The sequence below is a fragment of the Alosa sapidissima genome, chromosome 5 (assembly GCF_018492685.1).
Source record: "Alosa sapidissima isolate fAloSap1 chromosome 5, fAloSap1.pri, whole genome shotgun sequence".
Taxonomy (NCBI): Eukaryota; Metazoa; Chordata; class Actinopteri; order Clupeiformes; family Clupeidae; genus Alosa; species Alosa sapidissima.
In genome coordinates this window covers 33,126,474-33,136,963 of record NC_055961.1, presented here as the reverse complement: position 1 = coordinate 33,136,963, position 10,490 = coordinate 33,126,474, and positions in this window count along the sequence as shown.

The following is a 10,490-nucleotide window of genomic DNA, read 5'->3' as shown; positions in this document are numbered from 1 at the left end:
TCTGCATTTCATCTCGAAAAGAAAAGGGAAAGGCATGCTTTGAAAATAGAAATGAGACCATAGTTGTACAGTTAAGCCCACCTTCACAGAAACAGATTGTAGAACTGAACTGGAAGTGTGTGTTGGAGTTATTTGACTTTTAAATGCAGTAGCCTAAGTGCAATAAGTTTGCACAGAAAATATATGTATATATGCCATCATGACCATTTGTGTAAAACTGCTTTAGAATGATGCCTATAGTGGTACTTGATGCCTACTGAAAAGATATATCACAATTCTTCTCAATTTATGGTCGGAATGATGTTAAATGTTCTCCCATGCTACTGAAAACAAACAATACTGTTACCCTAGCCTTAAAGTGTGACAAATATAAGCATAAAGATAAAGTATATTGCATAGCATTGCATAGATGTTATGGCTTTGCATTGTTCTTACATAATGTCATAAAGAATGTGTGTTATAGTGACAGAGGAATTACTACAGAGTCTAACATTGCACAAAAGCTAAAGATGTTTCATTTGTGTGTGTGTGTGAGTTTATGTGTTTGTAGAGGAATGACAGACAGTGTCAGTGTCCTTATGCTTTGCTAGAGACAGTGCTGAATACTGCATTAGCCAGATGCCAGCCACAAACACAGTCCAGGCCAAGTACTGTGGGTTATTGGTGGGGAGTGTCTCCTCTCCCTCGATGTGCACTCTCTCACTGGGTGACATTTACACAAGACATTTTAATATTGCAACAGTCAACATCTGGGACCAGATCTGAGACATCTGACTGGGTCTGTGTATACATGCAAACTCAAACACTTTATTCCAGCTCACCCACTGATGTGGCACAGACAATCATCTGCTAATTAAATTGTCCAAATGCCAATGATATAACTCTTAACTTATTTACGCCCAGAAGGACTGCATGTGTGTGTGTTTTTTATTTTTTAAATGAATGTCTTTTTAGTTGCTTGTAAATATGTCTCAGGGGACTTTTCGGTGAGCCTGGTGCTCTTTTAATTAATGTTCATATTCTTGGAAATTAGCAATTACCCTCCACGTGTGCCCCTTTGAAATGTTCAGTGGAGGAGTTGTATTTATTTGGCATATTTAATAGGTCTCGTTTCAAACACCGTGTGTCAATAGATCACTGTGTTCGTTCCCACTGGTCCACATGAATTAGTCAGCTCCAGTGAATGTTTTTAATATTAATTAACTCAAGTACATAATTGTAACACAACAGAAAGAAGTTTGCGACAGCTTAAAAGTGTTTACTTTTTATGATTTGCTTTTTATGATTTGATTTTGTTTACATATGCCATTACACTGCAATAATTGCATCCAAATACTTCAAAGTCTACCTGTTCTGGGGGCTTAAATATATTGGCTTAAAAGCAGACATTGTCATTGTTATTTTCTCTAATACTCTTCACAGACACACATAAAGGCCCATTAGTTACTTTATTAAGGTAAAAGCCATTAGAAACTAATTAAACTTCAGTCTGCCATACAGTACAGAATGCATTTGTGATTAGTGAACCAAATTACACTCGGTGTCAACCCCATCAGCAAATGACTGACAAAGTGGAGCTGGAAGCAAATGTCTCATTAACCCCCGAGAATGTCACATCTGAATCAGAAATAAATGGATGGCACAATCAAACCAGGCCACGCGATGCTAACTATACCCTTGAATATTGAACTCGAACAGCGCAGGGTTTAAAGTGGCTTAGACCTCTGGCTGCGGCAGCGAAGTTTCATGTAATGATGAAATGTATCCTAAGTTAAATGAAACAAGGGGACATCGAGGAATTTGGCCCACTTTTTTTGGCGTACCCCCTACCCCCAGGACCCCTAAGGCTCATATACACCCACCCACCCCCCACAAACTGCTGTGGCAAGCTTTCAGACAGACAAACGGTGAATCGATTCACCAACTAGAAAGGGCATTTTCAGTTCGCATGCCATTTTAACCCCCCACTCTTCTCCAATTCCATTAACCTCACCCTCCCCTTTGGCTCCAACCCCCCCCCCCCCCCACCCTCTCTCGGCTCCATGTCTTTCGCCCCATCCCCATCACTCTCATCCCTTCATTTCTGGTTCATTTGAGAGAGATGACCCCCATCCGGCTCCCTCCCTCCCTCTCTCTGCCTCTACCCTTGGTCTCTTGTGCGGCTCTGATGCAGCGCCAAAGCCTCCCTTTTCCAATTATACCTCCTCTCTTCTCCCTGCCTCTCCTCCGCGCCTTCCTCAGCTCGTGCTGATTATTGAATTGCACTCCAAGTGAGTGAGAAACAAACACAAGCCGTCTTGGAGACACTGCCGTTCTCGAGCGAGCAACTCAAGCGTCTGCCACAGACCACAGCAACAACAAGAGCAAAAAAAAAACTTCCACTTGATAAGCACAAATAACACTGCACACAGAGGGACTAGCACACTGACCCAAATGGATCTGGTGATGTCGGGCATGTAAACCAAAAAAACGCAAAAACAAAACTATAAACCACCCGGCTTCCATGTGAGAGTGATAGGTATGGGCTCCTGTTCAAAGGCTTACCACGGGATCTGTGGAGTCCAGGATTATGGCCTCAGATCTGAAAAGAAGAAGAAAAAAAAACTGAGCAGACGCTTTAGATGTCAAAAGTGTCAGAAAACTCATCGCGATTGTGATGGGATGGCAAGGAAGAAAAAAAGGGGGGAAGATTTCAAGTTCAAGAAATAATGACTGTTTCTGTCTATCTCTCCTTCCCTCTGGCCTCTTCTCTCCATCTCTCGCTGCCTGTCATTGTTAAGTGTGTGCCTTCTCGCCATGTGATCTTCAGGGCAGTGTGCACTGTATTAAAAAATGAAAGCTATTTTAAATGAGCTGATAGGCCCTGACCCCTGCCCCTCCCCCATTCTGCATCGACTAATGAACCACACCATGGAACAGACATAGGCTATGGGCAAATGTCTTTGAGTTTGTACATTTATAGTTGCTTTGTGGTTATCGCCATGGTATTTAGCAGACTAATTGATTTATTTATTTTACTATAAACACACAAGTATGTGGGTTTAGTCATTTGATACTATAGGCTATGGTCTGACAATCAATTGGGTTCATCAGGCCAACAAATTGAAATTTCTCATTAGCCATTCTGCCCCAGCGACACCACTACATGGTTGTTACCCATCTGTCCCGCACACAAAGGGAGCTCCCTAATGTGGCTAAGTGTGTCAAGGGGAGTGTGTGTCCTAATCTTGTCCCGGAACATCAGCCAGTGACATTGTCATTGCCTTCGGGCTACCTTTATCCTGTGACCCCACTGAGGCGTCTTCAGTTCTCGGTATCCTGATGGGTGCAGCGAGGGCCTCATATCCTGTCCCGTGCGGATCAGACAACGCAGCTGTGACGTGCCCGGCCTCGCCAAGTCAGCCCCGCATCAATAGGGGACATGCTGTCATGAACTGTCACATTCATCCTTGATTTAGGTCATGCCTTTCGCCTCTTCTCCCGTGTGTGCATTTCCACCGCGCTTAACCAGACAAAGCGAGCGGGGAGGCTGTGAAGGAACCCTGACATCACAATTGTGGCAGTCACATTTAGAATTTTTTTTTTTTTTTTTCGGCTGTTCCGGAGCCGTTGACGCAGCAGCAGCAGCAGCAGCGCAGGCAGGAGTAGACAGTGGCACTGTGAACTGTGTGCTCTGCTGTCACCGAGGCCAGGCCGCTGTGCCAAGCTGCTGATGAACGTTTTGTTCTGTGTGCTAATGCAGTCCCGGGCCGGCAGTCAAAACTGAGCTCCCCGGAAAGACGCGTCTGCGCTCTCTCATGCGGCAGACAGCGGTCTTCTACACAGCATAATGAGCATCGCTGGAATGATTCACTCTGTGATTGAGAGGCCAAAGAGGGATTGGGGAAGGGACAGGGCGGGGACTGTGTGTGTGTGTGTGTGTGTGTGTGTGAAAGAGAGAGAAAGGAGGACGGGGGGTGGTATGGTCACGTCATGGAAACCAGACAGAGAAAATGCATATCAGCGTACAGGCATGCGTACGACAAACAGGAGGTTAGGCGAGGCACATCGCTCAACAGTAGGCCACTCTCTCACCATCATCGCCGTCATTATCATTACACCGGGTCTTCCGCGTTATCTGGATGCATTTGTCAGAGGACGTGCCGTTGGCTGTCGCAAGCAGCTGTAGCTCGTATCAGCAGGACAACAACAGACTGGGGAGAGTCTGTTATCAGTGCTTAGGTACACAACAGCTACTACGCCAGAGCATCGCATTCAATTAGCAGCTGTCAGCTAGTGTGCACTGGGCCGATTAGAGCAGCTGGGACTGTCAATGAGAGTCCATCATTCAGTCACTGGGTCACTCCTAAGGTTCCCAAAATGTTTAGATTACCCTGTTTGCATTTATGACTAAGACGTTTCATCAGTTTTTACACTATTTTATGGTGTTACTGTATTGTGAAAGGTTAGTTTGGATTAAAAAAATCTTGACACCCAAGATTGCTTGTTGAAATAGCTACAGTTCTCTGCATAAATCAAGAGTTATGGTACACTTTTCCTTTCACTAGACTAATTTAACGTGGCCATGCATGCCAGACCTTTTGGGCTCTGGCCACAAGTCATGAAATGTCTCCCTTCTCTGTGATGAGGCGTGGAGAGAGAGAGAGAGAGAGAGAGATAGGCCCGCTGCACATCTTTAGCCAACAACAGATTGGCTTTGTTACAACACCGGGGCTGAATTACATTACCTTTGTTGGTTTTTAAATACATTCTAACGGTCAACTCTTTATGTAACGGCTACTCCCAGAGGATGTGCGGCGGTGGCGGCACCCTGGACCATATGTATCTATGGCAACTCCTTCGAGTGCCTCTCCTCCACTAATATTCCGCTCCCCTATGCTCTGTGACGGGCTGAGACAAGGCAGCCAAGTAGAAAATGAGATCTCTAATTGGGAATCTTTAAGAAGGAATCCTTGATTAGTAATTTCACACATCTCTGGAGCCTGCGGAGGATGAGCCGAGAAGAATGCACACCAGCAGCGTCCAAGGAGCACACAAAGAGAGGAGAGAGAGGGTGTGGTCATTCAAGCATTTCTCTGTCTCTCCGTCTCTCTCTCCTCTCTCCCTCTCTTCTACTCTCTCCATTCTGTGCTGATGTGCTGTGTGTCTCCTCCTGGTTCCTGCTGCTCTTTCCTCCAGAGGGTTTGTGTTAGCCTAAACTCCAGCCCCATGAGGCAACAGTGCTGACTCAACACCATTCCCCTCAGAGCCATACTCCCCGTGTGGCGTCTGGTTCGCCCCCACTTCCCATTTCCCCAGCCTCCCTAAGCAACTACATCCCAGATAAGGAACCTTGGCCAATCTGCAGGATTGTGTGTGGGTGTGTGTGTGTGTGTGTTTGTGTGTGTGAAAGAGCAGGGGGGGCAGCCTTGCTTTGGTGCAGTCTACTTGTGGATGTACAGTCCCAGGACATAAAATCAGTGACGTGTGTTATATGACTGTGTGTGAGTGTGTTTATGTGTGCGAATGTGTGTGTTTGTGTATGTGAGTGTGTCTGTTTAATGTGTGTTTGATTGGGAATGAACCATAATATTGTATCTGAATGTGCTATTGAGACAGCCAGTACAATTTCAAACACGTGAAACTATTTGGGGCATAATCCTCCATTGGTGTGCAGTATAGATGGAGACTCGAGTAGCACTTCACCTTCATGCTGCTACTCCCCATAGCCACATCCACCTCCTGCACCAGTGGTGCACCACAGCGCAGCAGCCATGGTCCCGCTGCACGTGCACAAGTGCAACACTCCTTTATTGGCTGCATTGACAGGTAAATGAGATATTAAGGCGGGAAATGAAAAAATGAACTCCTCTTCCTCTCCGCCCCCTTCTCTCGTTCCCACTCTCCTGCCACCATGGCTTATTTACAACCTCGTTCCACTGCTGTTTACAGCATCGATTGGCCCAGTGTTTGTTTTACCTGTCACCTAAGCCATATATCAACAGATGGAGAGAGGGAGAAGAACGGAGTAGGAAGTGGAGAGAGGGGGAGAAAGAGCAGAGGCAGGGCGAGTTGAAATTGGTTGCATGTCTGAGAAGACTACTGAGAAAGAATGGGCTGAAGAGGGAGCAGAGCGGCAAAGCTATCTAGGGAAAAGAGAAGAACAGAGAGAGAGAGAGAGAGAGAGAGAGAGAGAGAGATGAGGGGAGAATCTTATTTAGTCATCGGTTTGATTAATTTGATTCTGCATTCGGTTACCATCTCAACCCCCAAGGCCTTCACCTTCGCTAATATTAATCAAAGAATCTCAAGGGCCACTGCTCTGCCAGAGTTGAGCATTTTTTGTGATTGGCTGTGAAGGTCTTGTGAGAATTAGAGTGATCAATTTTCAATTTAAACCATTGCATTTCTTCTACAAATATCCATAACAAGGTCCCTTTGTATTTGTGTGTAAATGTGCACTCTGACATACAGCATGTGCTTGTATATGTGTGTTTGTACATTTACTAAAATAGAATTTGTAAAGCATTTCACTTTTTTGACTTGATAGACATGTCTTAACACTACAAACATGTGGCCAGTTTACTGTGGGATAATGGCATTTCTTTGCCACATTGTCCTATGGTTTCTAACCTTTATATAGTAACCTAACAGTCTGATTCAGCCGACCTTGTGGAACCCTCAGAGGAGGAAATTACATAAAATGTCATCATACTACCAAATACCCTCAGTGACACGGACAGCCTCTACCACAGCCATAGCATTCACTGTCAATGTGAGGATTTACTATGATTATTCACTGTTATACACACTGCAGTCTGAATTATAATACAGACTAAATGTAGGCATGATGTGATACTGGCTGGACTGAAGCAGCATTGAAACCTAATATGGTAGCAATTAGCAAATGATGCTATTTCTACAGTGATCACACACAAAAACAACAAAAGGGAATAATCTGTCGTTCCCTCCCTGCAGGGTCAGCTGAAGCATAAAACGAGCAAGAGCAACTACACTGACCACCTGAAAGCAGAGCACCTTTGTCTAACTCACCTGGTCGATAAACATCTGGGCCTCTAATTAGCACTGTAATATAATTGTCAATAGGAGGCTTTGACATTCAGATCTACTGCTGACTTGCAGACACCCCCAACCACCACCTCCAATTAATCTCATTTACTCAATCATGACTCACCACAGCAGAGTTAAAAACAAGCCCATATCTAAGGCTTCATGGCATCGTGTACTCACAACTGTACATTTTTGATAGACTATTCAATCAAAACAAATGAGGTAAAACTCTTGCCTACAGTGCATACTGTTATGTCTGCACAGTGGGGCTGGTGCTGCAATAGCTATAGTACTGAGCTGCGGTCACAAGGTCATTTTATAAAAAGAACACATATCTGACAGTTTATTATGTAAGATACAAAGCTATAGGACATATCCTGGAGCAGCCATGTCCTGTCTGTCTGCATGGTGTCCTGTGGTACACTGCATTGTTAGCAATTTCAGTTGGTTTATTCAGCCCAGGTGTTGAGGCCAAATTCCCAAAAAAGCACCATTTAATCATTCACTGCCCGGTCATTAGCTACTTACCTCCCCGTGTCCTCTCAGGCAGTCTGGACCTGTCTTCATCAGGAGGTGACAACTCTAGCCAGTCTAAAGAGGGCAAAAGAAGAAATACATATTGCCAGCCAGCCCACTTTCAAACCTGCTATCATGTCAACCCTTCTCAGCGGAAGGCGCTAACAGCTGTGCTAACCTTGGCAACACCTTGTCCTTATGCATGCACAGATGACAAGGTAAACATTGGACTCTCCAAGGATTTCCACAGCTTGCAAATGACCATCGACGAGTCTCGGCATAGAACAGCACACCCAGCATTTCAAGTGAAGAAGAAGAAGATTGAAGCCTAACCAACGCTATCTTTTGATCAACGCTGTCCTGGACGGTGTTCCACACGTGCTCGGGAATCAAAGTGCTTTTATCTGATCAATGTGGGAATCTCCTGGGGGTTCCGTTCAGTTGCAGGCAAGATTCCCTCCCGGAGGCAATATTCCCTGGCATGCTAATGTGCAGTAACAGCATGCACAGAACTGCTGCCCATGACAGGGGATTTGGAACCACAATGCAATTTCTGTCTTCTGCCTCCCAAAACATTCTCTTTGAGCAAGAAAATGGGGGGACATTTATAGTGAAGAGGTTCCTCTGGTGCTACCATGGGTTCAAAAGTGGGAGAACAATTTTCAAGTGAAGCATGTTATGTAAGATCATCAAGATTGCCATCTCTAACAAAGAAAGTGGATGCTACAGATATTTCCAGAGATTAGCATTGTAGCATTTATATCCTCGACAGCCTTCGGTAAACTCCATGGCCATCTGTCCATTTAGTAAAATCCAGACTCCCCCCAGGGTGAGCTGTCAAATGAATCTGATATGATCAGTGAACAAAATGTGAGTATTTGTTTACTGCTTTGTTTGGGCATTCAGCTTCCCAGAGCAGAGCCCCCAGTTTATAAAGGACAGTTTATAAACAGCATTACTGCTTTGCTTGTTTGTACTTTGGTGGTAATCAACTGATGCAGTCAGACCCCCACTCCACACACACACACACACACACACATACACACACACACACTTCTCTACTCTCCGCAATTCACCCTGCAGTGGTGACTTGGAAAAGGCAAGGAGAGCCCACCAACCTCCTGCCCCATTTGTGCTCAGCCGAGCGCGCAGACACTCTGCCAAAGAGTCCCTAGCCTCCTCGCCTGTGGCCATGCATCCCAGGGGCCCCAGCTGTCACCGCCACTCCATTCTACCCGCCAACCCCCCCCCCCCCCCCCCCCCCCCCCCGCTCACTCAGGTGACCAATGGAAAGGAGGAGGGAGAAAAAGAGCAGAGGAGATGCTCAAGCCAAACGCCCCCGAACCAGAAAGTGAAAAGGATGACAATAATTACAATAATAAAAGGAGTGATTGTGTGGCCTTTTTGCTGTCCGTCTGGGAGATTTTTAAAAAAAGCTCCCATCAGCTCTGCCCTTTTTTCTTCATCTCTCCCCTGCTTTACTGTCTGAGTCAATTCAGAGCCAGGGCTTTTGTGCATGAGGACTCTTAATGTGTTTGTGGAGAGGGTTTCGCTTAAAGGCATTACCGTTGACAAAGACGGCAAAAGCATTGGAAAAAATTCAATAACATAATGCACCTTCAGTTTTTTTTCCCTCCTCTTAGTCAAAAACTGCCAAATGAATACTAAAAATATCAATAATGCCCTCTCCAGCGTGGGCAATTTTTCTAAATGAATGAACTGAATATACATGCCAGATCGGCAAGTTACCAGTCAGAATGCCTCAGCAGTTCATGACATGCATACAGATGGAGGAAACGAAAGGACACATGAGTACAACAGAAATGCATCAGTAGGGATTCTCAGTGGCGGACATCTCAGGCCGGCTGAGCCCTCCTCACAGACAGTAGAGAACAGGCCTTACATTAATCACGGCCCACAAACAACTTGGTGATTGCTGCGAACACCACAGATTAGAATGTATACTGTATATCAGTAGCAAGAATCTGTCAAACTGTGTATAATACTTAAAAGGTCTTTGACAAAAGTTGTTGTAATTTGTTGTAGTTGATTTACTGTGAAAGCTGTTTGGGATGTACTGGGATTAACAAACGCTTGGACTTTCTTTCAAATAGGCCCATTAACATGCAATCACACACACACCTTAGCTGTCTATCACAAAACTGTCCCACAATATGCCAAAATATCACCTTCACAATAGCACATTTTACAAAAATCCAACAGGGATGTAATTAAGGTAATGTGGGTCTATCAGTAAATGGACTTGAGTGTCTATTTATCTTTTTTAGACTTTAACTGACATTTGCACAATTTGGTGAGGTTAGTGCACAGTTGATCTCATCAAGATGTGTATGGATCTCGGGGCTGTCAACTTTTGAGTTCAGCTCGGAGTGAGATTTGGTAATGGAGAATGTGTGCACATTGAAAATCATAATTTTTCAACTCACCTAAATAGGCTCCATTACGTAATAGACCATTTCAAGGCATTACAAGGCTTACTGGCACACTGTGTTATAGTGTGTGCATGAAGTCAAGTAGCCACAGAGTCCCCCACATTTTTAGCCCTGATTGCATGTTTTAGTAGAGCAGTTATTATTATTACACTGAGATACTAGTCTGGCTCCTGTCAATAGCTGCTTTTAGATCTACGTGTAAGTCTGCATGTTCTGCGGATGTCAAGCGGTTGGGTCGTATCTGAACAACATTTGGCCATTTGGAATTCCGAACTTAGCCGGCTATTACACTACTCCCCTCCTAGTATTTCCGATGGACATTATGTAAATGAGCTTGTGTCTGAACGAATTCAAAGGACATGCGGAGATTCTGTTCTGTTCTGTTCTGCTCTGTTGTGTTTCAACAAGTTCAAACACACAGAGATTCTGTTAATATGCGGCGGTGTCGTTCACACATATGACCGCATAATG